The sequence below is a fragment of the Panthera leo genome, chromosome C2 (assembly GCF_018350215.1).
Source record: "Panthera leo isolate Ple1 chromosome C2, P.leo_Ple1_pat1.1, whole genome shotgun sequence".
Taxonomy (NCBI): Eukaryota; Metazoa; Chordata; class Mammalia; order Carnivora; family Felidae; genus Panthera; species Panthera leo.
Genome location: NC_056687.1, coordinates 56,109,395 through 56,134,857, shown reverse-complemented (window position 1 = coordinate 56,134,857; position 25,463 = coordinate 56,109,395).

Here is a 25,463-nt window from a genome sequence, read left to right as displayed (position 1 = left end):
GAAAATATAACATATCATCAGAGAGATATACGTCCAGACTTACATCCATGAGTATGACTCTAGCTCAGTGCTCTGATACATTGCTTCATGCTTCATTTGTTCTTCCATGGGTGGATGTGCCTTGCTGCTAGAATTCACCATTCTGATCCTCTCGAACACCTATGAACTATTTATTCACTTAAAACATTATCCTTTCCCCCACTAAATTGGGATATTCGGATGCCAAAAATAAAATGTGGACCTCATACTACACGCAAAAATTATCTCAAAATGAATCATGACCTAAATGTAAAATCTAAGAATATAAAAATTCTAAGAAAGGGGTGCCTGGCTGGCTCAGTTGAAAGAGCATGTGACTCTTGATCTTGGGGTCATGAGTTTGAGCCCCACATTGGGTATAGAGATGACTTAAATAACTGTAAAAAAATTGTAGCCAAAAAACATAGTAGTGATCTTGGGTTAGACAAAGCTTTCTTAAATAGGACACAAATAGCACAAACTCTATAAGAAAACACTTGACAAATTAAGCTTTATCAAGATTTAAATATTATATTATTAAGAAAATACTGATAAGAAAATGAAAAGATAAGCCACAAACCAGGAGATAACATAAACATGCATCTGATAAAATACTTGTATCTAGAACATATAAAGAGTTCTGAGACCCAACAATAAGATTTAAAAATTGTCAAAAATAATAGGCAAGACATTTGAACTGACACTACATCAAAGAAAAGATTTAGATGGCTAGTAGGAAGAAGGAAGCCCCCGCATTACTAGTAACTGGAAGATTAACATTAAAACTGAAATGAAATACCACCAGACCTTCACTGGAGTAGTTACATTAAAAAACTAACAAAGCTCAAGTTTTGGTGAGGATGAGAAGCAACTGCAATTATTCTATAGTGCCAGTGGGAAAGCAAAATAGACACTATCGCTTTTAGCCATTTTGGAAAATAGTTTGTTTTAGGGTTTTTTTGTTATATCAAATATTCACTTACTATATGACCCAGCAATTCCGCTTCTAGAAATTTACTCAAGAGAAATGAAAACATATGTTCACCCAAAGACTACTTAATAACAGGTTGATTCATAAGCACCAAAAACTGGCAAGAACTCAACTGTCTATCAACTTGGGAATGGATAAATGAATAGTGGTATATCCACACAAAGGAGTATTACTCAGCAATAAAAAGAAACTCCTGATAACATGCAAGAACATAAATGAATCTTGAAAGCAATATGCTACATGAAAGAAGCCAGAAACAAAAGACTTCATACAATGTAGTCCTATTCTTTTTTTTTAACAATTTTTTTAATGTTTATTTTTGAGAGAGAGAGACAGAGCGTGAGAGGGGGAGGGGCAGAGAGAGAGGGAGACACAGAATCCGAAGCAGGGTCCAGGCTCTGAGCTGTCAGCACAGAGCTTGACACAGGGTTCAAACCCACAAACCGCATGATCATAACCTGAGCCAACGTCAGACGCTCAACTGACTGAGCCACCCAGGTGCCCCTGTAGTCCCATTCTTATGAAATTCTTAAAAAGGCAGACTGTAGATATACAAAGCAGCCAGGTGACGGTCAGAGGTTAAAGGAGAAGATTGAAAAGAGTCGTGAAGGAACTCCTTGGGACTATGAAAATATTCTACATAATGATTGTGGTGGCTACACAACTGTAGACATATGTTAAAAATCACTGAACTGTACACTTCAATGAAATATAATTTATGCAAATTTTACCTCAATAAACTAACCCCCCCCCCAAAAAAAAACCTCTTTAGTCAATCACAACACAGCAAATTTGTTGAAAAGTTATATCATACGGAGTTGTAAGTTTACACAAAATTATTTTTACATCTTCTTCATTCATCTGTAACTTTTGCCAGCATATTTTCTTGTCCATTTATTGTTTCCAGTACCCTTTTATCATCACATGAATTATAAACAAGTATTTTTTGATGAAGCACTTGTGCTTTGAAACACATATTTCATGGAATCACAGATACTAGATTCCATGAAGGTGAAATATTGTTTGTGCACTGCCAACATTTAATCAGCATATGGGCTGGGGGTGCTTTTTTGATTTATAGGATGGTGAAATCATTTCATCCCTTCAGGACACCCACTGGTAGTGATTGTTTATCCAAGTGGTTGCTGCCCAGATGAATTTCACAAAATCTTAAATGCTTACAATTCATCTTGATTCATTGTTTTATGCTTGTGTATAAAAATTTGCCTGCTAAACTTATTTCATCCAAAAATTCACATTTCAGATGAGGGGGAGGTCTGAAAGCCCAGATGCTTGTTTCCTGCTGCTTCTAACTTATCCATGTCCACATTTATGTAGATGCCAACAGGAGTCTGGGCCACCACAGTATCTTGAAAATGGACTATTAGAGAACTCATTGAACTTTAAAACTAAATAACATAGTTTCTCATTCCCTTTTCAAATAAAGCTTTTCGAAGTGATGTGGATAAGAGAGAACATGTTTCAAACTTTAGCACAGAAAATAACAAATGTAAGAAAATAATAAGGATTATGTGGTGCTTTCTGCTTTAAAATGTCTTTTTTATACATTATCTCAGATCAAACCAAACTACCAGAGGATCAGCATGACTTAAGATTAACTCCCCAGAAATATTTTTCCCTTGAATATAGAACATTTCTAAGTTTTCTAATACCTGATCAACTCTGAGATGGTTCAGCACAATGTACACCTCACGGCATAGATGATATGTGTCATTCATTCAAAACCTTCACATATCACTTCCATACACAGAATGCAAAGAGAATGACCAGACCTCTCTGGTTGTTAGTGAAAGAAAACACACTTTAAAGGGGCTTTTTAAAAATCAATTAGACTCTTGTCATTTTCTAATCTAACCAAGTTCCTACTGTTTCAGAGCAGCTAATATCTCAAAGTGAAACATTTTTGGCACAGCCAAATCTAAAGTACACTTTGAGGCTCTACTCCCTGGATTTCTTCCAGGAGGAAAGTCAATTTGTCTGACTAAAAATGATGAGAAGCCACTAGCACATAGACACATACTTTAAGAAAGTCAGCTCTAGAATGAATAATGAAGTAGGAAAAGTTGCCACTGAAGATGCATAAAAAGAGATATTGGGGTGCACTTCAAGAACTTGGAAGTAAGATGAGTTTCAAAGAATTAAATTAGTAACACTTCACATTTTCATAACATAGCAGTAAACCAAAGATTGTTTGTTACATAATGAAGAGTTTAGATGCATGAAGAACTCTAATCAAGGTAGTCAACTGTTTTATTCTTTTTTCCTACTTTTAAAAAATTCAGGAATCATACAGAAATATGCACAACAAGAAAACAACAGATAAATAAATATTGATACTCCTAGGTATTAGGATGGAGAACTGGCACACAAATCTACCTTTGCTTTCTCCCGACACTCCACTTAAATAATAGAATAGAGACTTTAAGGCGTAAGAACAGAAGATGGAAGTAATAGCAGCAGAATTTTGGAAGAAATGGGCTAGTGATAATGACACAAACTACCTAAGAAACAGAATCCTAAAGCAGTAGGAGAGAATGCCAACAACAACAACAACAATAAAACAAAACTAAACTAAACTAAAACCCCACAAATAATTGGATTAAAAATGGGCAGAGGACCTACATAGACATTTTTCCAAAGAAGACATACAGAGAGCCAACAGACACATAGGAAGATGTTCAACATCACTAATCACCAGGGAAATGCAAATCAAAACCACAATGAGATATCACTTTATACCTGTCAGAATGGCTAGAATCAAAAGACAAAGGGCACCTGGGTGGCTCAGTTGGTTGAGTGTCTGATTTCAGCTCAGGTCATGATCTTGCGGTTCATGAGTTCAAACCGCACATCGAGCTCACTGCTGTCAGCCTGTCAATGCAGAGCCTACTGCAGGTCCTCTGTCCCCCTTCTCTGCCTCTTCCCCACTTGCTTGCTCCCAAAAATAAATATTTTTTTTAATTAAAAAAAAAAAGACAAATAACAAGTGTTGGTAAAGATGTGAAGAAGAAAAAATCTTCGCACACTGTTGGTAGGAATGCAAACTGGAGCAGTCACTTGAAAACTGTATGGAGGTTCCTCTAAAAATTAATAATAGAATTACCATATGATCTAGTAATTCTGCTACTGGGTATTTACCTATCCACCAAAACATGAAAGCACTAATTTGAAAAGATATATATACTGCTATATTTATTGTGGCATTATTTACAATAGGCAAGATATGGAAACAAGCCAAGTATTTATCCATAAATGAGTGAATAAAGAAGATGTAGTATTCATATACAACAGAATATTACTCAGTCATAAAAAGAATGAGACACTGCCAGCTGCAACAACATGGATGGACCTAGAGGGTATAATGCTAAGTAAAATAAGTCAGAGAAAGACAAATACTATACAATTCCACTTATATGTGGAATTTAAGAAACAAAACAAATGAACAAATGGAGGAAAAAAAAGACAAAAAAAAACGGACATTTATGTATGAAGAATAAACTACTGGTTGACAGAGGTGGGTGGGGAGGAGGGGTGCAATAGATAAAAGAGGATTATTAGGAGTACACTTACCAGGGTGAGTATTGAGTAATGTATAAAAATGTTGAATCATTATATTGCACACTTGAAACTAATATTACACTGTATGTTAATTAACTTCAATTAAAAAATAAAACAATATCTGAGTAAACCCTCTAATGCAAAATATAACTTGGGGGAAACAAGGACAACACAAAGAGAAGAAAATGTAAAAATCATTAATATACTCAGAGATATAAATAATCTATTGCATCCATAAAGACAGAAACAGTGCTATCAGGAGCATTCCAAAAAACGATAAAGAAAAAAAAAGGAAAGGAAAGGAAAGGAAAGGAAAGGAACGGAGAGGAGAGGAGAGGAGAGGAGAGGAGAGGAGAGGAGAAGGAAGGGGAGAGGAGGGGAGGAGAGGGGAGGGGAGGGAAGGAAGGAAGGAAGGAAGGAAAGAAAGAAAGAAAGAAAGAAAGAAAGAAAGAAAAAGAAAAAAGAAAAGAAGGGAGGGAGGGAAGAAGGGAGGGAGGGAAGAAGGAAGGAAGGGAGGGAGAAGACAGAAAGACATGAAGTAAGGAAAAGAAAAGAAAAAAAGAGCTCTTTGAAACTAAACACGGGATTATAAACACAGGATTAGCAGAGTGTAGACTCTGTAGAAGTGTTGAAAGATAAAATTGAGTAAATCTCTCAAAAAAAGATAAAAAAAGAACACACAGATGAAGAGAAGAAAAGTTTGGAAAAAAAGTGGTAAGAATCACTAGTTCAGGAGGTTTAAAATTTGAATAATAGAAATTACAGAGAAAATGACATAGAAAATGAACACAGAAAATCATTAAGAGATTTTTCCAGAAAATGTACCCAGAATTGAAGGACATGCTTTTTCACGTTGAAAATCTCAGAACAATGGATTAAACTATATTGCACTAAGTCGTATTATGAAACTTCAGGAACTTGGCGATTAACAGTAAAAAGTAGGTCATATTCAAAAAATATTATCATAAGGAACCTTAAAATACCAAAGGAAGGAAGTATATATACATATATGGTCCCTGATTTATGGTGGTTTGACTTAATGATTCTTCAACTACAAGGTACTATGAAAGCAATACACATTAAGTAGAAACTGTACTTCAAAGTTTGAACTTTTATCTTCCCCTAGGCTAGCAATAAGTGGTACAATACTCTCTCATGATGTTGAGCAGCAGCAGTGAGCCAAAGCTCAGAGTCAGCCACGCCATCAGGAAGCTAAACAATCATAGGCTTACAAGCATTCTGCACCCATGCAACCATTCTGCTTTTCACTTCCAGTACAGTATTCAATAAATTACATGAGACATTCAACATTTTATTGTAAAATAGGCACTGTGTTAGGTGATTTTGTACAACTGGGGACTGATATGCTATGAGCATGTTTAAGGTAGACTAGGCTAAGCTATGATGTTCAATAGGTTAGATGTATTAACTGCTTTTTCAACTTACAATATTTTCAACTTCCAATGGACTTATCAAATCATCATCATCATTAAATTGAGGAAGATCTGTACAGTATATCCAGCCAGACTTAAAATTAAGTGTGAAGGTAAAGACCGTTTTGGACATCCAGGATGTTTAAAGTTTACCTTCCCCTCCTCCTCTTTCTCAGGAATCTGTAAGACGATGACCTTCACTAAAATGAAGATGTAAACCAAGAAAGAGGAAGATGAATTCAGGGAAAAATGCACACTCATTAGAGAGACCAAAAGAATTCCCAGGTGATGGTGAAGGAAGTTTCTATAACAGTTATGCCTCAGCAAAGAAGAAAAACAATCCAGAATGCAGTAGGGCAGAAAGTTGTTCAGGAAGAGAATTCTTCACAAGATAAAACTGATAGAACACCTAATGTGTTTCAACATCTTGAAAGGATAATTGTATGACCTTTAGGGAAAATAGAAAACTGTACAAGGAAAGCAAAATTGTCAAGATTCACTACATGACTCACTGTCAGTTGTTTTGAGTTCTATCAAGAGGATGTGGTCTGGGAAGTGGCACTCATGCTGTAGACAGCGGGAAAGGTGAAATTTGGCTAAATCTAAAAGTTCTGGGGGCACCTGGTAGCTCAGTTGGTTAAGCATTAGACTCCTGATTTCAGCTCAGGTCATGATCTCATGGTTCATGAGATTGAGCCCCGCATCAGGCTCTGTGCTAGTAGTGCAGAGTCTGTTTGGGATTCTCTTCCTCCCTCTCTCTCTCTGCCACTCCCCGTTCATGTGCACGCACTTTCTCTCTGTCTTTCTCTCTCAAAATAAATAAATAAACTAAAAAAAAATAAAAATTCTGTAGTTGAAAATCAATAGGTCATGCCTAAAATCAACAAACCAAGAAGTAGCAAGAAAGCATGTTATTTAGAAACACAGAGACACATCCCAAAATAATCCACTAAAAGTGAGAGTAAAGGATAGCAGACTGATGGTTTTTACAACAAATTTTATAAGAACTATCTTCTCTTTGAAATCAGTATATGTTTAACTTTGTTAAAAGTATTTTAAAAGAACAATTGGTTACTTATGGAGATTACAAATATATAGTAGAACATATAAGAGCACCGACTTCCTAATGTGATGTGAATATTGATAGCACAGGACAAATTTTTCAAAGACATCATACATGGAATTAGTGAATCCATATTTCAAAAAATGTAGACAGAAGTGAAGATGACATTGTCAAATCTCCAGCAGCCTAAGACCTAAAGTAAACACCGTTACACTCCACTATTGACATAATAGTGTGGAAACTAATGAGAGGTAGCTTTCTTCAAATCACTTATATTTATTATAGAATTATCTAAGAAAACAAAAAAGATTCAATTAAAATTACCCAATCCATTTAAGCTTTCGTAATAATATACTCACCACACCCACATGTGTGGTAAAAGGACATATAGTAGAGTGTCTGCAATGATCCATTCAGTTGTGGGAATAGGTGATTTTGTTTTTCCAAGTGGTTGCTAGACCTTGACTGTGGATTGAATCTGGTACAAGTGTTTTCCAAAGAGTATATCATAGTCTGTAACCTTCAAGCATTAGGAAAGTGGAGGGACAGCATATACACCTGCCGTGAGAGCAACTAATGAGCTATATAAGTTCAGGGTGTTATACTTAGCTAACATTCATATGCTCATCTTACATATAATTACTGCATAATTCATCTCTGCTACCCCCACCAATTGGTCCATATGTTTCATGTGGATAAAAATTCATGTTATGTTGATCCTGAGAATATGTGGCATCCTTCACTGAATGTTGACAGATCTATGGGTTGAGAAAGATTGGGTGCTATGGTAAGAACTGGATTTAGAGTCATAATTCATACTCACACTCTGAATGTTCTTTGGAACACTGCCTGTTGATCATATAGATACCGATGGCAAAGATGCATGTGAATAATTTCAACTAATCTTCTTAAAACATGAGTCAAATACATACTTCTAAATTAATAAACTATATATTATTTTAAATATGTATAGACAAATAAATGACTTATAAGTTTAAGAGGAGAGAATGCTTGGGTAAAGAAGGGAAGCCAGAGTAAAGACTAAGGACCCCAAAGTGCAATCCATGAGATTGTTCAAGATCACTTGATGGTCCTACTCAAGGAGACATTATGGGATACTGAGAATGACTATCTTACAACATATAAAACAGTGAGTTTCAATGAATTGTTTGATGTAGTCCAATGGCAAATATCAAAGAACAGGTTAGTACTATCATGAAAACCCAAACAATCTAGTTTATAGTCATAGTTCTCTGATGATTTGTCATAAAAGGAAGAGTGTGGGGTAAAAACTGCTAAGTACTAAGATTCAAAAAATTCAGGGCACCTGGGTGGCTCAGTTGGTGAAGCGTCCAACTTTAGCTCAGGTCATGATCTCATTTGTGAGTTCGAGCCCTACATCGGGCTCTGTGCGGACAGCTCAGAGCCTAGAGCCTGCTTCGGATTCTGTGTCTCCCTCTCTCTCTGCCCTTCCCAATATTAATGGACAATGTGGCCATGATAAAACCATGATCTAATTATCTTACTATGAATTAACATAAAGAGATAACTCTTTATATACAGCAGAAATAAGTCTGGTGACTAGGTGGGAGAATCATGGTGGCTGACATGAGGCAGTCAGAGGGGGACCTTGAGATTTACAAGAACATTGGTATATTACTTTGGTTGGGCTGCCATAACAAAATAGTACACACTGGGTTGCTTAAACAAGAGAAATTTATTTTCTCACAGTTCGGGAGTCTGGAAGTATGAAACCAAGGTGTCAACCAGACTGGTTTCCTTAGAGGCCTCTCTTCTCGGCTTGCAGATGGTCACCTGTTTCTGCCTCTTCACAACTGTCCTCCTGTGTACATAAGCCCCTGGTGTTTCTTTTCATGTGTCCAAATTTTCTCTTCTTATATATGGACACCAGTCAAATTCTATTAAGCCCCCCTGTAATGGCCTCATTTTAACTTAATCACATCTTAAAAGGTCCTATCTCTAAATACAGTCACATTTTAGGACTTCAACATATGAATCTGGGGGGTTCACAATTAAATATGTAAAATTTGGAAAGAAGACAAACCAGGGGATGACAGAAAGGCAATGAATGGGGTGCCTGGGTGGCTCAGTTGGTTAAGTGTCTGACTTTGGCTCAGGTCATGATCTCGTGGTTTGTGAGTTCCAACCCCATGTCAGGCTCTGTGCTGACAGCTCAGAGCCTGGAGCCTGCTTCAGATTCTGTGTCTCCCTCTCTCTCTGCCCCTCCCCTGCTCACAGTCTGTCTGTCTCACTCTCAATAATAAACATTAACCAAAAAGAAAAGAAAAGAAAAGAGTAAGAAAAGAAAACAGAAGAAAAGAAAAGAAAAGAAAAGAAAAGAAAAGAAAAGAAAAGAAAAGAAAAGAAAAGAAAAGAAAAGGCAATGAAGAGATGAGAAGACCCCAAAGCTAGGTTAGGTGTCCTTCCCAACCCAGATTTAAGATGGCTTGATTCCCTCCTCTCCACTCTCTGACCACAGAGCTGAGAGAGCGCCTGAAAGTTTAAAAAAAAAAAAAAAAATCCTTGGCCTCATCCTCCAACCTTGAAGAGTGTGGGGATGATGAAACAAGGAGGTAAATGGAGAAGAGGGTGTGAGCCAGCTATATTATAACTCTCAACAGAGTTGGAACAGAGAGGGAAGTTCATGTTGAGACACAAACACTAGCCGTTAATCTCTTCACCTTTCAGCTCTTCTGTAGGATATATGGGGAAGGTTCTCCTTTCTCTTTTTATTCCTCACCAGCCCCCTGAGTCAGCTATGATGACCCTCCAGAGCTATGAAGGGAAACCGTGCATGGCAATTATATAATGACAAGCACATTCACAGGTCCATAGACAGTGCACATCACTACCCTCTTTCCTATTAGTTTATCCCATAGGACAAATGTCATCCCTTAATTTTCAGCATAAACTACCCAGAAATTAAATTGCTTTGGGTTCTAATGTAGTCAAAGAGATGAAATATGTGCTGCTTCTGACAGCAGTTAAGGCATTAATTAAATATTATAGTAGAAAACATGTAGCACACACTTTGACACCTATGCATTTATAGCATTTGCTGAATATCAGGCTAGCAAGATATTTCCCTTGGAAAAGTTTGCCACCTTCTGCTATCCTATGATATTCGTATCATATAAAATGGAATGGTTATTAACACGCCCAAAATTTTTTCCAGTGAAATTTATGGGAGTATAGTATTCTAATTACAGTAATTTGCCACTAATCGTTAAAACGATTTCATGTATAAAATCCATAAAGTTGAAGAGAAATATATCTCTGACACATGAAAAATGCTTTGGTCGGTTTTTCAAAGTGAGTTCATCTCTAGCAGCATAATTAGACATGCATATCGTAGATGATCCATGCAGGTGAATTGTCTGACTTCCAATTAAGTTCTTTGTGCCAAATTCTCTTACTATTAAATTGCTCATATTTATTTTTTGAGAGTACCAAGTCTCCTCTGTCTCACTTTTACATATTTTATGTCGAACATCCAAGTTTCCTGTTGTAAGGTATTTGTTCAGTAATTTAGAGCTGCAACAAGCTGAACAATCTGCGGCCAGCAGCCACTGCATTTTACTCCCATATCACAAAGTTGTTTTTGCGCTTCAGAAAATATTCAGCAAACATTCACCATGAGCATTCTAACCTGCAGCCGAATGTAAGTGACTGAATTCAGCCACAAAATGTTCTCCTGATCCTCTCTCCCCCCTCATTTTTATTCCCATTGTCATGACTCTAATTTGGATGCTCATTAACCCATTCCTGAATTATTGCAATACCTCCTGAGGAAACAGATATTCTTAGTTCAAGGTCTACTCAGTCCCTGTACTAATTTGTCTTGTATCCAACAGCATATTAATCCTGCTATAGCACTGCTGCCATCAGACCGCTTCCATCTCCTACTTTGTTTTCTCAACAACATGCACAATGAGTTTCAAAGTACAACATACACTCTGTTCCCTGTATTCAAGGCTCTCCGTTATGGACTTATGTTTGTGTCCCCCCAAAATTTATGTTGAAACCTAAGTCTCCAGTGTAACAGTACTTGAAGATGGGACCTTTGGGGAAGTAATGGGTCACAAGGGTAGAGCTCTAATGGGACTAGTGCCCTTATAAGAAAAGATACAAGACGCCTTGCTTCTCTCTCTGCTGCCTGCCATGCGAGAAGATGGCCATCTGTAAGCCAGGAAGCAGGCTCTCTCCAGATACCATATGCACCAGCACATTATTGGACTTTCCATCTTCCACAACTATGAGAAATAAATGTTTGTTGTTTAAGCCACCCAGTCTTTGATATTTGGTTAACAGCAGCCTGAGCTAAGATACCCTCCAAAACCTGTATCATCATTCCAATCCAACTTTTCAATTATCCAACCGAAATCCTAATTTCACATCTATCTCTATACGGGTACTTGCATATACAGTATCCATGTCTTTCCTCGTTTTTTTTATCAACCTAGAAAATTGTCTTATCCTTATTACCCATCCTACACCTTTTGATTTTAGAACATATTCTAAACAAAGACTTTAATAATCATTCCAGGCTACAGTGATCTCAACAAGTAATCTCTGATCTCTTACTGCCCTTAATTGCTCTATTAAACAAAGCACTTAAACAAATGTAGAATCAAGTAGTATTATGTGCAAGTGCATCTTTCAAATAAAACTGTATGTGTTTCAAAGGGCGAACTATGTTTTATTTTTCTTGGATTTATACTGTATGTTTCACATTATGAGGCACATGGTAGAGATACAGATGTAGATATAGATATCTAGATATAAAGATAAGTAATTAATTCATCACATTAATCAATTATCTATTCATTATATTAACAGTAATCAATAAGATTTACTCACGATTATAATCACTTATTAGTTCTGTGATCTTGGGCAAGTTGCTTAACCACTCTGTGATTCAGTTTCTTCATTTGTAAAATGGAAATGATAATAGTGTCTCCTTTATTCGTTCAATGGGAGGATTAAATAAATAAAAGCACGTGGAAAAATACCTCGCACATAGAGAGCATTCAAGAAGTGTTTTATCACAATCATCATCATCATCATCTTTGCTGCTGCTTTTTCTTCTTCTTCTTCTTCTTCTTCTTCTTCTTCTTCTTCTTCAACATCTCATCAGATAGATGAGTCTACTCATGGACTTATAACTTCAATCTGTCAGTCAGCAAATATTTGTGTTCCTTGTAGCCCACTTATTGTTAATGCAGTCCTTTTCAAACATTGCCTTTCAGAGTCCCTCCGTGCCTGTCACAGAGGAAGCTAGGGGGCTAAGAAAGCCTATCTCCAAGCCACCTTAGACCTAAGTCAACCAGAACAGCAAAGCTTTCATCTGTATTACAGATGAACAATGGCTAAACAAGCCCAGAAACCTGATGCATAAATTCAGCCACAAATGTTATTGCTTTCATGAGCTCTGTAGCTCCCAAGCTTATAGTTTTTCTGTTGCCCACTCTTTTATAAATGGTCTTACCCAAACTTCCATGCATAGTCTTAAATAGGATTATGTAGTACAGCTTTGCTTCCCCAAAGTCCCATTACTTTTCCCATATCTCCTTTTTCCAGGTTTCATAGTCTGCTCTGCAATAAGTAAAATAAATACGGTAGTAGAACACTAAAGCTAAGCACTGGAAAGCAGGATTCAGCAAGATTAAGTCATTTCACAGCCAATTATTGAAAAAATATTGATTGATTGCTCTTTATATGCCAGGTATTGTTTTCAAAACCAGTTTGATGCATAAATACCAGAAAAGATAATATTCCAGAAATGTCTCTCATCCTATGTATCCCATATGTTCTCTGGACAAATATGAAAATATATCTCTTTACTATTATCTGGAAATTAAAAGTACTTTGATTTAGAAAAAAAATCACAAAATGGTAATTTTAACATGTATTACCACATATTATCAATCTATACAGTTGGTTTATCTAACCACAAATTCTCTTCTAGCTCTTGTGGAAGTTAGACTGCAGGTCAGTGTTTATACCAAGTCTGTTGCTTTGCTTTGCTATCACCGACAGTAGTGCAGAAAAACCCACTTCAAATATGCACACAATTGCAAGAGTAAATATGCATTTTCAAACTGCACATTCTGAATCTGGGCATCTACCTGCTATGTGCACAATTAAAGACAATGACTAATAAATAAAGTAGGTATCTGTCAATATGTTATGTAGTGCTCTAGTAATGATATAAATTTTGCTTTAATTTCCCCATTGTCTCACTTTTTGAAGGGTCTCCTTTCTATAATAAATCATATCATATATGTTTAGAAGAAGCCATTTAATTAATTTCCTACCATAAGACAATAAGTCTGATGCAAAAAACCACCTAGGAATGCACTTGTCTCATCTTTTAATTAAATTTTGCACAATTTTCAGCTCATACCTATTTGATTAATGACAACTACATCCACTTTGATTTATATTGGATCTAAAAACAAAAATAAAGATGGCTTTTCCATCAATTTAAGTAATAAGATTATATAAGCAATCAGCCAATCATCTTCCATCTTTTAAGTGAGGCCTCAGCATGAAAAGCACCTTCCTTGCTACTGAAACAAGAAACTATTTTCATTAGAACAGTGAAGTTTTCAGCAAAGACTCCCTGGTGAGATTACCCTCAGATTTCCCAAATTTTGTTGATTGATTTTTCTCTCTACTCTCTCACCTGTGTGCCTTAATTGGAGTTTGTGATTTTAGAGTACTAAATGACAGAGTTGGAGATGTAACAGGCAGTAACCAAGATACCATCATCTCAACGTTATACAAATAACAAGGTAGTTAGTTTTGTTTTTTGTTTTTTGTTTTCCCCAAGTCTGCCTGTTTGGTTTTTCATTGGCTCTGGTTCCCAGGATGTAAGAGATAGGAACATGGAAAAAAAGAATTATGAAAGGGTTCTTGGCAAGAGAGTCAACAGGTGATGTTAATGAAGACTTTGATGAGAGTATTCCTGTTTTGTTGTTATACAGTAATGATTTAAATAATTTTTCCCTGTTAAAAAGGAAAATCAGAATCTGTCAGAAACAGAATAGTCATGATCTAGGAGTTAAGTTTGTAGGTAAAAGAAATATAGCTTTATTTCAAAACTCAGCAGCCAGATTAGTAACCTATATAAATGACAGTGCTGGATGCCGGGGCACCTGAATTATATACAGGGTTCTTTGCTGAAAGTTTCCTCTTTAATATTCAAGCTCTATTATCTCTAAGTTTCTATAACTCTAAATATACTGATTCTCCTTCTTCAGTTCAAGCTCTCCATCTCTGTCATTTCTGCTACTTTCCTTCCTTCCCCCAACCCTTAAATGTTTGCACCTCAAAACTCAGTTCAAAGTCTGATAGATTCTTGGCCCCTCCCTTTTTGCCCCTTAGAATCAGGCTTCAAGTCTTTGAATTTAAAACTGTTGCCTTCTTGGTGCGCCTGGGTGGCTCAGCCAGTTAAGTGTCCAACTTCAGCTCAGGTCATGATCTCATGGTCTGTGAGTTTGAGCCCTGCATGGGGCTCTGTGCTGACAGCTCAGAGCCTAGAGTCTACTTGGATTCTGTGTCTCTCTCTCTCTCTGTCTCTCTCTCTCTCTCTCTGCCCCTCCCCTGTTCATGTTGTGTCTCTGTCTCTCAAAAATAAACATTAAATTTTTTTTTTAAATTGTTCCTTTCTTTCTATTCTCATTAGGGCTACCCTTTTCCATGAGTTTACAACCTCCTTGTACTCTGACAGTAGTTTCTGAAGTCAAATGAAGAACCAAATGCTAAGCACATACCACAATAGCCACAACATCGATGCTTAATAACTGTAGTTGTCTTCCTGTCTCACTGCAATTGGTTTCCTTGATATCAATTTGCCGCCAGTAACAAATCTCATACATGTAACATTTTTTATATATGCATTGCTCTACTTTCAAACCCTCAGTCTGCGCTCTATGTTTCCCAATTTAACATTAAACATCTAAAGAAACACTACACTTGGGGCACCTGGGTGGCTCAGTCTGTTAAGCATCTGACTCTTGATTTCAGCTCAGGTCATGATCTCACAGTTCATGAGTTGGAGCCCTGATTTGGGCTCTGCACCGAGGGTGTGGAGCCTGCTTAGGATTCTCCCTCTCTCCCTCTCTCTCCCTCTCTCTCTCCCTCTCTCTCTCTCTCTCCCTCTCCCTCCCTCTCCCCCCCTCCCTCCCTCTCCCCCACCACCCCCCCCCAGCGCTCTCTCTCTCTCTCTCTCTCAAAATAAATAAACTTAAAAAAAAAGAAACATTACCCTTAATCCTGCCAAGTCTACTTAATATTCCTGAAATGGTCATTCACATTTCTTTCTGTTTCCTTTCTTGCTTAATTTCCTTTTCCTTCTGTCTACTGAAATGTCTACCTCTTCCATTAAAGTGTATCTTGAATCCCGTATTTTCCAACTACTTCAGTCATTAGTGTTCTTTGCTGAATTATTTTGGCATTTACAGATACTTACAATATTAGGATTTAAAAGGATGTTTGAAACCCCATCTATTTGTGAGGCCAAACCTACTTGTGTAAGAGGCAATCAGCACCATTAGTTGTTGGCATGCTGGGTTGCCATGGTTTGCTCTGGTCAATAGCTTAGTTCATATCAATGATTTACTGACTTTGAATGTTTATAAGTGAAGGTGCTTCTGCAATGTGTGCTCCATTCAATATACTTAGCATCTGTTTTACATTGTTCTTTATCTTTTAGTGAGTAAGTCTCCTCCATCTAGCATACAAGTGGCTTTGAGGCTTATACACTCTGTTTCTTTTAATGTTTATTTTGAGAGAAGGAGAGAAAGAGACAAAGAGACAGAGACAGAGAGACAGAGACAGAGAGACAGAGATAGTGAGCAGGGGAGGGGCAGGAAGTGAGGGTGGGGGGGAACAGAGGATCCCAAGCGGGCTCAACTCTGACAGCAGACAGCCCGATGTAGGGCTCAAACTCATGAACCATGAGATCATGGCCTGAGTTGAAGTCTGATGGCTAATGACTGAGCGACCCAAGCACCCCAAAGCTTATACAATCTTAGACATCTCTGTTTCCTACTTCCCCAGTATAATAAAATCACAGTCAATATTTGTTGATGATAATAAAAAGATATTAAATTATTTTCCCCACTTGTATCACAGGAATATTGTGAAAATACAAGATCTTTGAAGCACCATAAGCTCCTCTGAAACATGCAGTTTATACTAGGGGGAAAAAAGTTCAGGTTTTGTGATTTTCACTCTTTTAGCAGTATTCATTTCTGGGAAAAGGATACAAACCTGCCTGTCTCAGAGGCAAATTTTTTGTGTCTCTACAACCTGTTAAATCTGTATCATTTACATAATTATTTGGGAAATACAAAATCATATTCATTAGCTGAAAAAACTGAGAGATACCAAGACCAGGTCAGTTTTACAAATGGAGCTTGAAATACACACTAATGACCCTCCATTGGGCAAAAAGGATAGTATGTGCTTCTCGTTTAAATAAAATAGTAAATTGTCAAGTAAGCTGGCATGGGACACTCTAGGCACAATATTAGGGGATAGATTTACAATATTTTTACAGATATGCTGAAAATGAGATACTCAAACTCTAAGATAGAGCTGTTACACTAAATTCCATAGTATATGAATCCACATTCTTATAAAGCCCAAAATGCCTTCGTGCTGAAAAAATACTAAGTTCCAGATTCACATGAATAAGAAGTTTAGAAAGGAATAGCAGTTTTCAAAGGATTAAATAATGAGAAACACAAGATGGAAAGTGCATATATAAAGTGCCATCAAAATGGAAATGTACAGGTGCATCTGGGTGGCTCAGTCTGACTCGATTTCAGTTGAAGTCTGTATCTCAGGGTCGTGGGTTCAAGCCCCATGTTGGGCTTTGCACTGAGTGTGAAGCCTACTTTAAAAAAAAAAGGTGCAAACCTATAAAGGATAGGAATGTATAGAACCAGAGATCCCCATTTTAAATCATTATCATAGAGACTACACAGAGTTCTAGACCAGAGACTGACAGTCTAGAAGTACCCTAGTCACCTTTTACTTTGTCACCCTCTCTCAGCAACTCAGCATTTCCTCTACTATGAAATGCTGGTGTGTTTCTTTCCCATAATACATTGTTATGAAGAAAAATTAAGAAGTGTTTTAAGTGTAATACAAATACAAGGTGTTCAAATACATGGTTGTGAAAATGCTACTCCATTTCCTCCCAACCTGCCATAATTGCTCAAAAATAGCTAAGCAAAGCTACTCACAGCAGACTTTTCTGCTTTATTGATCTGTTTCTGATCTGAACTGAGCCAGGCTGTTACATTCCTGTTGTTAATGGCACATTTTAATAGATTTTATATAACTAACTAAATCAAGAGCCCATTACTTCCCAATTTGGATTTGAAAATAATTGCCGGAACAGGCATCTTAGGTAATTTGGACACCTAAGCTTCCACATTACCTAGAAATAAAAGACAACTAAGTAATTATATGAATCAAACACACCCAATTTGCACAGCTAATCACTGTAAATTTTATTTTCCATTATTTATCAGTGTGGGAGTATCAGAGTGTCTAAACTGAATCTAAGTTGGATTGCTTTTTGTACAGCGTCACCTGTAGATGAATTTATGTGTCTGTGGATGTGAGGAAGGGTTTTTTTGTTTTTTGTTTTTGTTTTGTTTTTGTTTTACTGAAGGAGAAAAGGGACATTTTATTGTTGTTTATGGTGATAGCACTAGTAAGACAAAGACCTGTGGTGGAAGAGTGTTGGTAAAAACCATGAAAGTTAGGGATGCCTGGGTGGCTCAGTTGGTTAAGCAGCTGACTCTTGTTTTCAGCTCAGGTCATAATCTCACAGTTCATGGGTTCAAGCCCTGCATCAGGCCCTACATGCAGAGCCTGCTTGGGATTCTACCTCCCTCTCTCTCTGCTCTTCCCTGGCTCTCGCTCTTTCTCTCTCTCTCTCTCTCTTAAAATAAAAAATAAACACAAATTTTTTTTTTAAACCATGAAAGTTATAGACACATATTCTTCTCTTACTTGAACTGATTAATTAGCTTTATACTTCTGTAAAAGAAAGGTCAGGGGTAGAAGCTTATAGTTATGTTTATAAAAGATATTATGAGATTATGAGTTTATTCAGTCCTGCTTTGAGGTCCAGTTAAGAATCAAAGGAGGGAAACAGAAGAAAGTATTTGTACCTACAAGACTCCAATATCAGAGGCAGTGGTGGGACAACCGGACATGTCAGCAGTGGGCAAGAGCACATGTGATGCCACCATGCTGGAGACATCTGGCATTACTGAGGCTGACTTCATATTTAGGAGCAGACTGTGGCCCTACACAATAGTTTGGGCACTGGAGCAATTGAGGTTTAGATGTTAATGTTAATGGTATTGTTTATGTTCCCACAGGGTAGTGAGACCAGTTGTGTGTACCCAACCTATTTACATATGCAAACTGCATCTCTTCCAATGTACCTTCTCAGACTTGTCCAGCAACAATGCAATAATCCATTTCCAGGGTAAATTATACATATCCATGGTTATATATAATCTAGGATTTCAGCTGAAGTGAAATCCTGTTTCTGTCTCATTAAGACTCTGCTTAGATTGGGGCGCCTGGGTGGCTCAGTCGGTTAAGCGACCAACTTCGGCTCAGGTCATGATCTCGCGGTTCGTGAGTTCGAGCCCCGCGTCGGGCTCTGTGCTGACAGCTCAGAGTCTGGAGCCTGTTTCAGGTTCTGTGTCTCCCTCTCTCTGACCCTCCCCTGTTCATGCTCTGTCTCTCCCTGTCTCAAAAATAAATGAAACGTTAAAAAAAATTTAAAAAAAAAAGACTCTGCTTAGATCACACAAGTAGCAAAATTTACGCAAATATAATGGCTGCTGTGAATGCTTAATATCCTAAACAAGGGACAATATGAGAAAACATGATTACTGTTAAAGAATGTTTGAATTGTATGAGACGCCTGCTATAGTAGAATTTGTAATTCCTTAAGACCACCCAGCAATAAAGCCCCTCCTGGCACAGAAGGTGAAAATGCCAACCATTCACCATCCTGTGTTATTTGCAATGAGGGCCTGAGGATACGACCTAGGCTTCACTGATTAGACTCAGTGGTACTGGATTTCCACTAGTGAGAAAATGGTACAAGTGGAAACCAGAAATGTTCTCTGGTGGCTAAAAGAGTTGCTGCAAAGCTGAAGTCCCCTGCTCAACACCGACAGGGGGCCAGCTGCTGGGGTTCTCATTGGGGTTCTCATTCTTGGTGACAGCGGCTGTGTGTTTTTCATCTGACTGCTTTTTCTTAGCTGTGTAAGTCTGCACCAAGTGTTCCAACCCTCTTTGAACTATCCAATATACTTTTACTAACTCCCTTTTCTGTCACTTGCAATAAAAAACTCTATAAACGTGGGAGTCTGGAAGCTTCTTCTTAATAGTTTAAAAATGTGAAATAGTATTTATTATCTATTAAACTGGACATAGTCTTGGACCAGACAGCACCATAGCTGTCTTGGTCCCTTTATTAATATCTCTGCCAAATGTTACCTTATCAGAGAGTTCTTTTCTGAACAACCTATCTGAAAAGCAACCCCTATCCACCTATCCATTCCACCCCTTTAAGCCCTGATGGATTTTGTTTGTTATCATTTATCTCTGACCTTAAATGATTTTCTTTATTTTCATATTCCCACACTGGTACATAAGATCCAAAAGGGCATGGTGTTGATAATAGACCCAGTTTTCTATCAGTCCCTTCCTTGAAGCCTTTTTTATTAAAATACTTGATAATTAGGGCTTGTAGGAAAGGCAATTACATTCTAATGTCCTGTATGACCATCTACTTGTATCAGCCACTGAAGTAGCTGTGGTAATTTGTAATTTCTTTAAAAACCAACATCAGATGTTATATGGGAAATTAAGCATTATGGAAGCAATTTGACATAAGCATAAAATCACAAAATGTAACAATGATGCGCTGCTGAAATACTGAATGTATATAAACTTAATTCATGTTTTTAAAACAGGACAACATAAATGCTTGCTTTTCCCCTCAATTATTCTGGTGTCATTTTTAATATATGTACATAATTCAAAGAACCATTAGGCTGAATTACTAAAGCAAAAACACCACCGCTGGCATCTTGTGTTTAAGGTTTTTTAGGTTATTTTACATATTAAAGGATATTAGTAGTGGCCCAATAACTGTAGTGAAAAGAAGTTTCTGTCCAATGTATCTCCTGAGCAAGGATAGCTTCCACACGTTGGTCATTAGATCCACTTCTTGCGTAACTGTACCATCCCCCATATTTTTCTGAAGAGAGCAGATATGTTACAGAGAATCTTTTCACTGTAAAACTTTAATGTAAACAAGGGAAACCCCAAAAAGCACAGGAACAGTGATATGGCCTCATCCCAAACCCTGAGCAAGGCTCCTCATGGGTCATCATTCCTAAGCCACCGTTAGTTAAGTAGTAGAAGGAGCACTTGGTAGGGGTAGGGAGATCTGTTTGAATTCTGGCTCTTTGACCAACTCTCTGAATGATTATGGGCTTCAGTTTTCTCATCCCAATAGTAGGGAAGTTAAATTCCTTCTTATTTTGAAAGTTTATGAGTTTTTCAGTCTAAAGAGAAGATATTGCTTAAGAATAATAATACCAGGGCACCTGGGTGGTTCAGTCAGTTGAGCATCTGACTCTTGATTTGGGCTCAGGTCATGATCTCACAATTCGTCAGTTCAAGCCCCACTGTCAGAACAGAGCCTGCTTGGGATTCTCTCTCCCTCTCTCTCTCTACTCCTCCCCTGCTCGTGCTCTTTCTCTCTCTCAAAAATAAATAAACTTAAAAAAAAAAGAGTAATAATACCAAAATTGATTCCTGGCCAGTGAATTAAAGTTAGTTGTACAGAATATCCCTCACTAGGTGTGGCAATTCAGTGGCCCTTGCACTTCTGTCATTGGGTGTAGTCATGGTGATCAAACACAGCTCCTCTAGGAGGTAGGCACTCTTAAAAGAGTGCCATTATGTCTGTCTGATCCTTGCCAATGGCCTGTCTGACTGTCTCCTGAATAAAAGATAACAGCATTGTGGAAAAAAATGGAGAGAGAAGACACCGTTGACCTGATGAAACTTTCTGGGCGCTCTAGAGCACATGTGATACTAAACAATCTCCATGGGTTTAGCTAGCTTCCTTTTGAAGCACTCCCATATCTATGATTGCTTGTAGCTTCACACTTCTTTGTCACCCACCAATCAGAAGGGGGAGGGGACTAAGACTTGTCTTGCCCAGTGACCTGAATTTAAGATGGCAGGTGAAAAATCAAGCATTTGTATTTCTTATATAAGGTTAATAAGCACAGAAGCTTGCCTGTCCCCAGGCAAAGATTTAAATTGTGCATCAACAGGGTGATAAATAGATATGAGCAAAGAACCTCAGAAACCTCTTATAAGCCTCAAATGTCCATGTCTTCAGGCAGGTTATACCATCAAATATCCAAGTGGTGGCTGAGGCTGGGATTACAAATCATTTTTTAAAGCAACAAAATAGTCCCCAGAGCTATCAACTAGGTAACCAAATAAACTAAAGCCTATTAGCCTATTTTTTTCTTTTAACCTACAGGTCTTACATTATATGGGCATTATTGAAACAAACACTTCATCATAGGTGGTGGTTCATTACAAAGCTATCGTAAAGAAACATGGGTGGGGAGACATGAACATTGCTTTTTGTCTTTTCCTTCCTATGGAGCAATGCTGTTTAAATGTAGCTGCACAATGGAATCGCTTGGAGAACGATTAAAAAACAAAAAAACAAAACAACAACAACAAAAAACCCTAGTGCCTGGGTTCTATTCCTAGAGATGTTGATTTAATTGGCCCAGGTGCCTCCTGGGCATCTGCATTTCCAGAGCTTTTCAGGTGAGCTTAATGTGAAGCCAGCACTGAGAACCTCTGTTTATCGAGATTGCCAGCCATCAAAGGGGCCAGTTGGTCCTTTTTGTGATTGTTAGCTCAGATGTGGGACACCTGTTTACTCAGACATTGGGCTGAGGCAGCAATTCATTCTGTTCAGTGCATAAAATCACATTCAGCTGTTAATGGCTTTTTCTCTGCACTGACCTACGCTGGATTTAAACCAGCAATGACCTTCGCTTTCCATTGCCTATAATTAAGGATGTCTGCCACCACCATCATCCAGTTTGGGGCTTGATTAATTCTTATAATTACCAAATGCATTTTTGCAGCTGTAGAAAAAGAAGGTCCAGGCTACTGAAATGAGATAAAGCCATAATAGCAAAAAATAAATAACAATAATTTTTAGTATTTATTTTATGTTTAATCATTATTTTTATACTCTTGACATTCTTGACATTCATTAATTACTTATTCCATACAATGTCCCGGAGAAGTAATACAGAATTATTATTTGCATTTTATGTCAGTCAGTGGGGCAGAAAAGTATTTTGTCAAGTCTTAGGAGTTGTAATTTTTAAATCCTTTGTTGCATGATTAAGCTTGCAGCTTCCCCCTTAAAGAAGAGAGAAATATCAGGGCTGTGGTGACTCAGAGACAGTGAAACTCACACTGATCTCAATAAATAACCTCTATCAAAGTGGACAAATTAATGATGCATTTTACGACTAGCACATCATTATGGTCTAATACTTTCCCTTGCAGGGTCCACTGGCAATCTCCAAGGGATTTTAAAAATCTCAATGTCCAGGGTGAAAAACTAGAACCTTTTCAGCTAAACAATAATTCAAATGTTATACTCAAAAAGTAGATAATATTATTTTTGAAGTTCCAGACCTTATAGAAGAGGACAGGAAATGTTCCTGGCTCTCGACTCCCAATTTCAACATTCCCCAATACTCACTTTTTTTGTTTTGTTTTGTTTTCTTTTGTTTTGTTTTGTTTTGTGTTGTGTTGTTTTTTTAGAGAGAGACTGTGAGCAGGGGAGGGGGCAGGGAGAAAGAATCTCAAGCAGGCTCCTCGCTCAGTGCAGAGCCCAATGTGGGGCTTGATCCTGAAATCAAGAGTTGGACGTTCAACCAAATGAGCCACCCTGGCACCTCCCAGTACTCACTTCCAACTTCAAGGGACTTAACATGTAACATTTTTATCAGGTTCTATTTGGTGGCTTACCATGCCTAATCCCTGTACCACATACCTCTATATACTGTAACACATTTACTTACAAACTGTCTCCTAGATTGTGACTACTATCCCCTCCTCAGTTTATGGATAAGAAAAATAAAGCTCAAGGAAATATAGGAACTAGTATAAATTTTAACAGGAATGGAACTAAAGCCCAGTTCTGCCCAACTCCAGAAACCTAAAAACAAAACAACACAACCTTTTAGAAATTGTTGAAGTTTATCTTTGGGTTTCCTTATCTCTTTTCTAAATATTCCCTTAGTGATTTCCCTCCCATGCAGTGACCCACCCTATGTCTGAAACTCAGTCTCCTCTCCTCCCAAAGAAGCTCACAGGCTGGCTAAATCCAACCTGTTACAGCCTAGAAAGGAACCATGTTGTGGTCCCTCCATCATCCTGGGATTCGAGTCGATCATAATGCCATTTCCTTTTCACATTTATTCTATTTCTGCCATTGCTACTTTCAGTCCAGACTCTAGAACAACAGGCTCCCATCACTCTTACCATCTCATGCTAACCAATTATTGATGTTGGATCAATAATCCCAAATGCTACCTTCACGGTGCAATTTTATGACTTAAAAACCTTCCATGGATCGTGATATCCTGTCACAAGACCCTAAGCCTTTGTACCTGGCTTTCAGTGTATCTTGCATTGTTTCCCCACATTATTCACATGCTCTCTATCTCCTATTCAACTTAATTGATTTATTAAGATCTCATAAATTGTCATTAGATCTAATAGTCATTGTTAGATCTGATAATTAATGACCTACTAATGATTAGGTCTAATAATTCATTTTACATATCATAATTAAGTACTTGTGGGTGGCACACAGGATTGTCCAGTGAATGGCTGTGGGTGATTCTGTCTGAGTTACCTGGCGATGAGCAAGCAGGGACCCACAGCTTCTGCCCACCCCCCAGCCTCAACCGTGAAGGAGGTGCTCATAATCTCCTCCCCCAAGGTTTCCAGGAGTTGAGCAGCAGACATTCCCAGGATCTCTCAAATAAATCTTTCTCAAGCTCAGATGATGTGGCACCCAAACTCAGACTGGTCTCCTTGCAGGATATTCTCACAATGGCCCTAAAAAAAGAGAGCAGTCTTGGGGCACCTGGGTGGCTCAGTTGGTTAAGTGTCTGACTTTGGCTCAGGCCACGATCTTGCAATTCGTGAGTTCAAGACCCGCCCCGGGCTCTGTGCTGGGCTCTGTGCTGACAACTTGGAGCCTGGAGCCTGCTTCGGATTCTGTGTCTCCCTCTCTCTCTCTCTGCCCCTCCCCTGTTTGCACTCTGTCTCTCTCTCTCTCTCTCAAAAATAAATAAACATTAAAAAAAATTTAAAAAAAAGAACAGTCTTGATGGATACAGATGTCTCTGACTCAACTTGACTCTGAGCAAGATGCTGTGTGAACAGGACAGTGTTAGCATCAGAAGATTTTTTTAATGGAGAAATGGGCCTGGTCTCTTTCAACAATTCAGAACATCAGAAGGCTAATAGTTGAAGACCTCAGAAACTGTCCCATCCAAGAACTATCTAAAATAAATTTAAATTAGAACAGAAAAGTGAATTCTATTGATTTATAAAGTTGTATAGTTTCTGCATTTACTGCTAGAGCTTCACACAAATGGCAGCTTCTAGATTATAGCAGATTTACTTTTCACCAAGTTCAAGGGTACAGTCTCCAATACAGAAAGTCACAAGGAAAGTACACTATGAGTAGTGAACACAAAGCAAAGCAATAAGGAAATGGTGACCCGGGTTACCTTAAACCTAAAATTTGTAGAACCTACAAACGCTAGAGTAACAAGAAATAAGGTGGGGGGGGGGGGGAGCGGGGCAGAGAGAAAGAGAGGGAGGGAGAGGGAGAAAGAGAAAGGGAAGGAGATTTATTTCAGATCTTATGGCAGTGAATGAGACAGCAAAGCTGATATTGAGCTATAAAATGGTCTATATACTGATGTCATATAAAGACTGTACAATGGATTATAATGCAAAGTTGATACAGAAAGAAGAGGAACAGCAATAATAGGAAACACCTATTCAATGAGAGCACTTTGTGCACCAAACAGGGTATAAACACTTTACACGGATTATTTCATTTAAAACAAATCTATATGACAGACGCTGCTCTTTTCAATTTGTTGTTATAAGAACACAGCTAGACTAAGAGCTTCAGCATTTTGTGTAAGATTTTTAA